The sequence below is a fragment of the Triticum urartu genome, chromosome 3A (genome assembly GCF_056163025.1).
Source record: "Triticum urartu cultivar PI428250 chromosome 3A, HENAU_Tu73, whole genome shotgun sequence".
In the NCBI taxonomy this organism is placed as follows: Eukaryota; Viridiplantae; Streptophyta; class Magnoliopsida; order Poales; family Poaceae; genus Triticum; species Triticum urartu.
Genome location: NC_141875.1, coordinates 194,388,245 through 194,396,954, shown reverse-complemented (window position 1 = coordinate 194,396,954; position 8,710 = coordinate 194,388,245). Strand labels below are relative to the sequence as shown.

The 8,710-nt window shown below is 49.7% G+C and overlaps 1 pseudogene; it reads left to right on the top strand.

Moving 5' to 3' along the window:
- Nucleotides 1–392: 392 nt before the first annotated feature.
- LOC147979167 (uncharacterized) lies at nucleotides 393–1,232 on the top strand (annotated as a pseudogene).
- Nucleotides 1,233–8,710: the final 7,478 nt, after the last annotated feature.

Below are 8,710 nucleotides of genomic sequence, written 5' to 3'. Positions count from 1 at the left end.
GGGAAAGGTAACAGTAACCAGCCCCTGACAAGACCCCCAAGCGGTGGGGCCGGCCTATCGGCCAAAGGGTCGGCAGCCGGTGGGCCTACCAGTCGGCGGGCCCCACCAGTCGGCGGAGAAGCCGGCGGGCGTAGACACAGACGGCTGGGGCCCACGCCCAGCCGGATTACCATTGTACCCCTGGGGGGTAGGCCTATATAAACCCCCCAGGGTTCCCATGCAGGGGAGATCACTCTTTGGATAGATTTTAGACACCACAAGGAGAAGAGGAGCGGGCTAGCCTGGCCCTCCCTCATCCTTTCACCGACCAGCTCAAGGAGCATTCTGTAGCAACCCACCGAGCTAGTGATCATGCGGAGACCCCGCAGAGTAGCATTAGGGGTGTTATCTCCATGGAGAGCCCTGAAGCTGGGTAAGATTCGCCGGCGTGCATGTCTTCGCCTTATCCCGTTTCCAGGCACCGGCGATGTTTTATTGGCTCCCAAAGTGATAAGCCATCCATTGGCATATGTCGCACCAACCACCCGACATTTAGTGCCCACCGTGGGGCCAGGTGCACCATCATCCGGAGACCTGCTCTGGACGGGAACCCTCTTCCTTCCCAACGTGCGTAGCCCGCCTGGCTCGCCCGATGGCGCTTGCCCTGACACGCTGCAAGACATCGCCGACGCCTGCGCGGCGAGCTGCCTCGCCGATCTTCTTGGCGAGGCTCGCATCTCTGACGAGCCCGCATCCGACGTTGGCACAGACTACCCCGAGAGCCACCTTGTCAGCCACCTCGATCAACTCCACGTCTCCGGCGAGCTTGCCGCGGACTTGGAGTCGGTTGGCTCCACCGACCCGATGCTTGTCGACTCCGACACGGCATCCCTTGATGCCTTCCCCACCAACGTGGTGGTCATCAACGACCCTCTTCCTCAAGCCGACAGCAGCGGCAGCGCCATTACCGAGGTACTGGTTATCAGCCACGGCGCCTCCTCAGGCGGAAACTCCCACGACGCTCTACAGGCGGCGCTGCACGACTTGTCCGTCCCCGTCCCGGCCGACGCGGACGCCAAGACATTGGAGGCGCGCCGCCTTGCCCTCGTTGCGGAGGGCCAGAGGCTCGCCACCATGAGACGCCTCACCGAGGCTCACCAGCGTGAGGTCGACTGAGCCGCCTTCGGCACGCCGCCTCCCGACGGGCCGAGCCGCGTCGGTATCGTCAAGAAGCACGGTGCCGCTATCGCCGACATGCTGGGAGCAGACCGCCCAGTCTATGCCACGTCTCTCGAGAACTTGCGTGCCGCCCAGGCGGCCGCAGACGAGTTGAATGGGCTGGGGCCTGATGAGCTCCCTTACATGACCAGACGCATCCAGCAACTTATCGACGCGGCCACAGAGCGGCATGAAGCCTGCGTCCACGCCGAGAGTCCTCCCCCGCGCCGAGAGCACGGCACGACGTCCCGAACACCGACCGCGGGCAACACCCGCGCGAGAAAAGAGAAGGAGCCGGCTGCCAGCCGCAGCCAGACTCGAATCTCCATCGAGCGTGACGCCGAGGGCCGCCCTCGGGCCATGGAGTGGCGGGGCAACCCTCCTCCTCCACCTCGTGGGGAGAGATACCCTACCCCGCCGCCTGTCACGCACCCGACTCTCAGCGGCCGGCTGGGACGCCGCGAAGGAGTCGGCGAGAATTATGCCCGCCACCGGATCGACCACCTTGCGCGATCCTTGGCCCTAGAAGAAGAAGATGATGTCGGCCCGTCTTGCTTCGGCCCCCGCATCCGCGGAGAGCCCTTCCCCAAAGGGTTCTCGCTCCCAAGAGACACGCCCAAGTACAACGGCTCCGTGAAGCCGGAAGATTGGTTGATCGACTACTCCACCGCGGTTAGCATCGCAAACGGCAACAGGCGTGTTGCCGTAAAATTTGTGCCCCTCATGCTCCAAGGCACGGCGCACACCTGGCTTAACAGCCTCAAGCCTTACAGTGTCAACAGCTGGCTAGACTTCACTGAAGCCTTCGTACGTAACTTCACCAGCACCTACAAGCGGGCTCCTAAGCCCCAAGAGCTCTCCTTGTGCGTCCAAGGGCCCAACGAATCGACTCGCGACTACCTCACGCGGTGGGCCGAGCTCCGCAATTCCTGTGAGGGAGTGCACGAGGTCCAAGCTATAGAGTACTTCACCGCCGGGTGCCGAGAAGGCACCCTCCTCAAGCCCCGACTCCTCTGCGACGAGCCGACAACGCTTGACGAGCTACTGGTCATAGCTGATAAATACGCCACGGCCGATTCCTCGATGAAGACCGAGCTCCGAGTAGACGCCTCCGGGAAGGTGCTCGCTCCGAGTCCCAAGACGCCGGCTGGAGAATCCATCCAACGCCTGCACCAGAACGACCACAAGCGCAAGGCTCCCCTGCCACCTTCCACCAGTCGGCAGGTGGCCATGGTCGAAGACGAACAACCTGAAGGACGGCCCACACCCAAGAAGCAAAAGGGCGGCAGGCTGGCTTGGCAGCTGGCTTTCTCCTACGAGCAAGCTGAAAGTGCAACTATCCCTAGGTGGTTTTGGTAATTCATAACAACATATAGCTCATTGAGCTAATGCTATTCCAAGATGATTATTTCAGGAAAGCTCAATGATTGGTATGGCATGGATGTGAAAGTGGAACCCTCAAAATGCTAAGGACAAAGGATTGGCTCAAGCTCAAAAGCTCAAGACTCTTCATTTTATATTTTAGTGATCCAAGATCACATTGAGTCTTTAGGAAAAGCCAATACTATCAAGGAGGGATGAGGTGTTGCTTAATGAGCCTCTTGCTTCATGTGCTTAGTGATATGCTCCAAAACCCTCAACTACTTTCCCATATCCACATATGACCTAAACCCTAAGCCAAACTCAGTCCTACCGATTCTTCCTATCCGGCGCCACCGAGTTTCACTTGTCATAAGCCACTGCCAAACCCTAGCAATTCGGTTCTACCGATAGGGATCTCGGTCTCACCGACATGGGATTGCAAACTCTCTGTTTCCCTTCCGTAACTTTTCGGTCCCACCGAAAGAGCGAATCGGTCCCACCGAGATTGCAATGTAAATTCAGTGTTTCCCCTTTGTAACTTTTCGGTCTCACCGAAAGAGCAAATCGGTCCCACCGAGTTTGCCTGACCAACTCTCTGGTTAGCTAATTACCAAATTCGGTCTCACCGAGTTTGTGTAATCGGTCTCACCGAGATTACGTTATGCCCAAACCCTAACCATATCGGTACTACCGAGTTGCATGTCAGTCCCACCGAAAATCTCTAACGGTCACTAGGTTTACATTTTCGGTCCGACCGAGTTTGTTGATTCGGTCCCACCGAGATTGGAAAACTGTGTGTAACGGTTGGATTTTGTGTGGAGGCTATATATACCCCTCCACATCCTCTTCATTTGAAGAGAGAGCCATCAGAACACATACACTATTCCAACTCATATGTTCTGAAAGAGAACCACCTACTCATGTGTTGAGACCAAGATATTCCATTCCTACCATATGAATCTTGATCTCTAGCCTTTCCAAGTTGCTTTCCACTCAAATCTTCTTTCCACAAAATCCAAATCCTATGAGAGAGTTGAGTGTTGGGGAGACTATCATTTGAAGCACAAGAGCAAGGAGTTCATTACCTACACACCATTTGTTACTTCTTGGAGAGTGGTGTCTCCTAGATTGGCTAGGTGTCACTTGGGAGCCTCCGACAAGATTGTGGAGTTGAACCAAGGAGTTTGTAAGGGCAAGGAGATCGCCTACTTCGTGAAGATCTACCGCTAGTGAGGCAAGTCCTGTGTGGGCGATGGCCATGGTGGGATAGACAAGGTTGCTTCTTCGTGGACCCTTTGTGGGTGGTTGCTTCTTCGTGGATCCTTCGTGGGTGGAGCCCTGTGTGGACTCACGCAACCATTACCCTTTGTGGGTGGAGCCCTCCATGGACTCTCGCAACCGTTACCCTTCGTGGGTTGAAGTCTCCATCAACGTGGATGTAGGATAGCACCACCTATCCGAACCACGGGAAAAACATCCGTGTCTCCAATTGTGTTTGAATTCTCCAAACCCTTCCCTTTACATTCTTGCAAGTTGCATGCTTTACTTTCCGCTACCAATATACTCTTTGCATGCTTGCTTGAATTGTGTGATGATTGCTTGACTTGTCCTAAAATAGCTAAAATCTGCCAAGAACTAAAATTGGGAAAAGGTTAAGTTTTTATTTGGTCAAGTAGTCTAACCCCCCCCCCTCTAGACATACTTTCGATCCTACAAGTGGTATCAGAGCTTTGGTCTCCATTTGCTTTGATCTCCATAGCTTTTGGTGGTCATAGCCTTGGTTTCACAACCTAGGAGAGTATGGCGTCTAGCGAGGGAAATTATCACCATAGAGGTCCCTACTTTGATGGTACTAATTTTGCTAGTTGGAAGCATAAAATGAAAATGCATATTCTTGGACATAACCCCGCCGTTTGGGCTATTGTGTGTGTTGGTTTGCAAGGTGACTTCTTTGATGGGAAAGAACCAAACCGTGAAGCTACCATGGATGAGTTGAAGATGTTGCAATACAATGCTCAAGCTTGTGATATTCTCTTCAACGGATTGTGCCCCGAAGAATTCAACAAAATCAGCCGTCTTGAGAATGCGAAGGAAATTTGGGACACTTTGATTGATATGCACGAAGGTACCGACTCCGTCAAGGAATCCAAGTTGGATGTGCTTCAAAGTCAACTTGACAAGTTCAAGATGAAGGATGGTGAAGGTGTCGCTGAAATGTACTCTAGGCTTGCTCTCATCACAAATGAGATTGCCGGCTTAGGAAGTGAAGAGATGACCGATAGATTCATCATCAAGAAGATTCTAAGAGCCTTGTATGGAAAATATGATACCATGTGCACATTGATCCAAATGATGCCCAATTACAAAGATCTCAAGCCAACGGAGGTGATTGGAAGAATTGTTGCTCATGAGATGTCACTTAAGGATAAAGAGGAACTTCACAACAAATCAAGTGGTGCCTATAAAGCCTCATGTGAAGCCCCTACATCATCAAGTGAGAAACAAGACTTCAATGAAGAATTGAGCTTAATGGTGAAGAACTTCAACAAGTTCTACAAGAGTAGAAGCAAAGATAGAAGCTTCAAGTCAAGGTCCTACAATGACAAAAGATCTTCTAGTCGAGAGCGAAACTGCTACAGTTGTGGAACACCCGGACACTATTCCAATGAGTGTACGGCTCCCTACAAGAGAAGAGAAGATTCTCCAAAAAGAAGAAGCAAAGAATCACCACCAAGAGAGAGAAGGAGTAGAGATGATCGTTATGAACGAAGATACTCACGGAGAAGCAAGGATTCGGAAAGGAAGGAAAAATCATCAAGGAGCTACACAAGACGAAGACATCAAGCTCATGTTGGTCAATGGGTATCCGGCTCCGACTCCGACAGCCACTCCGAGAGAAGTTATCACTCCGACTCCGAAGATACTCAAGATGAAGGTGTTGCCGGTCTAGCACTTGTGTCAACCAACTCCTACGACATATTTGACTCACCAAATGAAGGAATTGGAAGGTGCTTCATGGCCAAAGGTCCTAAGGTAACACACCCCGAGTATGTTGATTTCAATAGTGATGAAGATGACTTGTTAGGTGATGATTTGCTTGTTGACAACTCTAGTGATGAATACTATGATGAAATGTCAATTAATCATACTAATCAAGATAAAACGAATGACAATGATAAGGAAAAGATTGAGGCTCTAACTAAAGAACTAAACACTCTTAAGTTAGCTCATGAAACTATCTTCAAAGATCATCGAGAACTTTTCAGAGCTCATGAGAAATTACGTTTTGAAAAGCTCAATCTTCAAGAGCATGAGTTCTTAAAAGCAATCAATGATGATCTCCGCAAGAAAAGTTCTTCTTACATTGCCAAGCGTTTACTCTTATCCACTTACATGCCTCAAGTCAAGTCTAGTAACAAGAACAAGAAAGATTCTTCCTCTGGCAGTAACAATGATCATGCTAAATCCAATATTGTTGCTTCTAGTAGTTCTCTTGATTCCACTAATGACTCTCTTAGCCAAGTTACACTTGAGCAAGAAAATAGCTTATTGAAGGGAATTATAGAGAAAGGAGTGTACAAAAGCCTTGCCGGAAGCAAGCAATTCGAGGAAATTGTGCGCAAGCAAGGAATGCACCGGAAGAATCAAGGTGTTGGTTTTGAACAAAAGTTCAATGCCAATGGAGTTGAGTGGGAAGAAGATCAATACCCCAAGACAAAGTTTGTTCCTCAATAAGAGAAGTATGATACTTCTTTCAAGGGGACACAAGCTCAAGATGATCTTCCACCACAAGACTATAAGCAAAAAGGCAAGGACAAGCTTCAAGAGGAAATTGACGCATTTGAAGAAGCTCCTAAGACCTTAGTCAAGTGGATTCCCAAGACTACTTCAAGTTCAACTTCATCAAGTACGACTACAACTCCAAGGATTCCCATCAAGATGATGTGGATCCAAAAGAAGAAGAACTAGAGAGTTCTTGAGGGTGACTCCGCCAACATACTTCACTCTTATCACTTTGGCAAGAACAAGTGCAATCAAATTCCACATCCTGCACTAGTTCAAGGAGTCACAAACCCTCTTGTTGGTAAGACAAGGGACAAGGTAACCTAAAAGCTTTCATGGACACCATCTTGTGTGTGCATCACTCTATGTCTATGGATATCCTTGTTTGTTCCTTGTGGGACTAACCCATGTAGGTATTGAAAGTGCAATTCACTCAAATGGATAGCTCCAAGTGATCTACATCAACATTGAGCATCCACATCTTCAACATCTACATGAAGTCATCATCGACAAAACCCAAGGTTAGTTCATCCCTCTTAGGGGGGGTATCACGTCTAGGGGGAGCTTTACTCTAAGACTTGAGCTAAAGCAACTCTAAAGATGTGAACACAACAATGCTTTATGTAAAAGTGGTAACCCCACTTGAGCTTAAACGATGAGTATGACCTATGATCAAGTGTTCTCACTTGACTCCTAAGTCAATATACTCATATATAGATGACCTAGTCATCGCAAATTGCTTGATAGTTGCTAGAATTGGTTGTGCATGCCTTGTCACATATTTCATTTGCCATCTTATTGTGTGAGCATGCTGGTTGCATATTTTACTCATTCGAGGACATCCACTTGTTGTTTTGATTGTTTGGTTTTATTTTCTTTTGCCAAGTGGATGGACAAGAATGCCTAAGAACCTCCTCTAGCTATCTATGCTTTTCTCGTCTCAAACTCTATTCATGCTGCATCACAAAATTTGATCAAGTCAGATTCGAACCACTCTGTGTGAGGAGCGCTCGGAGTCCCCGATTCGTCATAGACTTAAACTTCCAAAACCTCTTTATGATTCTCGGTCTGACCGATACCCCACTTTCGGTCCTACCGAGATCATTAAGTTGATCTAGGTTTTCGATCTCGGTGCAACCGATTTGAACCTTTCGGTCACATCGAGTTTCAGTAACTGCCTGCAGTTATGAATCTTGGTGCCACCGAGTTGTTCCACTCGGTCACACCGACAGGGGCGGGCTATATATAGTCACGGGCAAAATTTTGGAAATTTCTCCGAACCCCTTCGCCCGCGCAATAGCCTGCTCTGCCAACGTGGTCTCCGGATCGTCTCCTCGCCGCCAGCCGCCTCCAGTCGCTGGTCTCCGTCGCCGTCAACGGGAATTCTACCCCGCCATTGCCGCCATAGCGAGTCTCCGCCGAACTAGGGGTCAGCAGTCAGCTTGTTCAACATGTCAGATCAGAGTGACAGCCAGAATGTGTCAGAACAGCAAGTGGTGATGAGTGAGGGCACTAGTCCCTCTAGCTCTTCAGATGATGGCAGCAGAAGTACCCCAAGCAATCTGCCAAAAGCTGCCACTAGACAAAGGAAGAAGAGAACTTCTGATTCTGAAGATGAAGATTATGTGGCAGAGGAAGAGGCCACATCAAAGAGAGTTGAGCCAGCTCAAGGCACAAAGCCAGGACTGAAGATCAAAAGGCCAGCAGGCAGGCAGCCTATGTCAAAGGCTAGAGCTTCAACTGAAAAGCCTGCACCCAAAGAGCCAGTTGTTGCTGAAGGCAAGAAGAGGAAGGAAAGGGTCAAGAAGACCGTAGCCAGAGTGCTTGGAAAGGCTTCCATTATGGAAGAGGAAGAGGAAGAAGAGGTTGCTGCACCAGCACCTAAGGCACCCAAGCTAATGGGTGATGCTATCAAATCAGGAGCTACTGCATCTAAGCCCAAGGCTGCATCAAAGGTCAAGACAGCACCAAAGAGAAATACAAGGAGCATACCTGCTGCTGAAAAGAACAAGGCCCCAGTGCCTGAAGCTGCTGAAGAAGAGGATGAAGAGCAAGTTCTCAGAAAACTCAAGCCCAAGATCCCAGACCACAATGATGCTCATCCTGTGGCTGAGGACATGAAGCTCAGGAGAGACTCAGGGCTGAGGAAGTGGAGAGAAGCAAATCCATATGCTTCAAGGAGAAGGACTGCTGTGGATTACAGATTTCACACCAAGGAGCAGCAAGATTTCTATGAGACAGTACTGCTTGACAAGAAGCCCATTGTTTGTGACATGAGATGGGTCGACTGGACCTACATGAAGGAAAATGAGGAACACTACCCTAGAGTGTATGACAGCTTTAGTGCGTGTGGAGTTGCAGACTTTGT